This window comes from Marmota monax, unplaced genomic scaffold (genome assembly GCF_021218885.2).
Source record: "Marmota monax isolate L192 unplaced genomic scaffold, Marmota_monax_Labrador192_F-V1.1 WCK01_AAM20220418_F8-fsc00015, whole genome shotgun sequence".
Taxonomy (NCBI): domain Eukaryota; kingdom Metazoa; phylum Chordata; class Mammalia; order Rodentia; family Sciuridae; genus Marmota; species Marmota monax.
The window spans coordinates 10,164,427-10,165,889 of record NW_026692194.1 but is presented as its reverse complement, the minus strand read 5'-3'; the positions used below and the strand labels follow the sequence as shown (position 1 = coordinate 10,165,889).

Genomic DNA, 1,463 nt, shown 5'->3' with positions numbered 1-1,463 from the left:
CAGGAGCTTCAGGGCATGAAACCCCTGACTCAGTAAACCACTCCCTTAGGGACAAAGACCCTTCCAGACTGCTTTCTACTATGACAGCAATACTTAGAGTTTCCTCACACTGCAGTTACATTCGGCAGAAGATGACTGGCTTATGGATATTATCTTGCTTACCTTTGATTGATGGGCATGCCCCATCAGAACCTATAACAGTTGTATGCATTCCAAAAATAAACTGAGCTACTGGATGTTGGATAGGACGCCACCAGCCAGTTCTCACCAGCTCCCGGAGTCTGTGTGTTGATTCGACGTCTCTACTCCCCACAACTGAGGTAGCCTAGTGATTAATTGACCACACTAGTGACAGGAATGTACGCAATTTGGCGCCCAACGTGGGGCTCGAACCCACAAAGCTGAGATTAAGAGTCTCATGCTCTACCAACTGAGCTAGCTGGGCCCAACACTTATTATTTTTTAACAAGTGTATGAGAGAGTTTTTGACACATTGAACACATTCTGGACCATAAGTCTCATTTTAGCACACTTCAAAAGATTGAAATAATAAAGCATATAATCTCCAATCACTGAGTAATTAAATTAGAACTCAGTTTCAGAAATTAATAAATATAATTCTACACAACCATAGGTCAGGCCTCTGGGCAGGCCAATGTCCTATATACACCAATGTGTAATAATACTATGATGACTAAAATTAACTAAGAAGAAAGAGAAACACTTATAAATTATGAGTCATAGAGAAATCAAACCAGTAATTAAATACCTATTCACTAAAAAAAAGTATTTTTAAAAAATATTTATTTTTTTAGTTGAAGTTGGACACAATATCTTTATTTTTATTTATTTATTTTTATGTGGTTTTGAGGATCAAACCCAGGGCCTCTCACGTGCTAGGCGAGCATTCTACTGCTAAGCCACAATCCCAGCCCATAAAGTATGTTTTAATCTCAGAAATTAATTAACTTTCTTTAGAAAGAATACCAACACTACAAAAATTACTCAAAGAAAGGACAGAAAAGTGGTTGAATTTTTCACACTAGATTTTTTTAAAAACCAAACTATTTGATGCCTACAAGAGATAAGACATAGTAGTGATGCAAGAAGATATAAAAAGATATCCTATGCATACTAATTAAAATAAAGCTGGTAGATCTATGAAATACAAAAATATATTTTAAGACATAAACATTTATAGGGATAAAGGACATTTTACAATGAAAAATGTTATGCTACCTAAAATTTAAAACAATACTAAATTTGTATCCAGCAAATAACATAGCTTCAAATACAGAAGCTAAAAATTAACAGGACTCAAATAAGAAACACAAAATTTGCAGTCATTGTAGGAGACTTTGACACACATTTCTCAGCAATAGAGAGAAGTGAACATGATGATTATCTTAACCATGTAGACATATATAAAATATGCACCCAAAATGCTAAATTTTTTCAAGAAC

General features: G+C 34.7%; 1 non-coding gene across 1 annotated transcript; it reads right to left on the bottom strand.

The window, feature by feature from the left end:
• Positions 1–372: 372 nt before the first annotated feature.
• Trnak-cuu (transfer RNA lysine (anticodon CUU)) lies at positions 373–445 on the bottom strand. Its single transcript has one exon. It is a non-coding gene; the product is annotated as a tRNA-Lys (tRNA).
• Between the last annotated feature and the right edge of the window lie 1,018 nt (positions 446–1,463).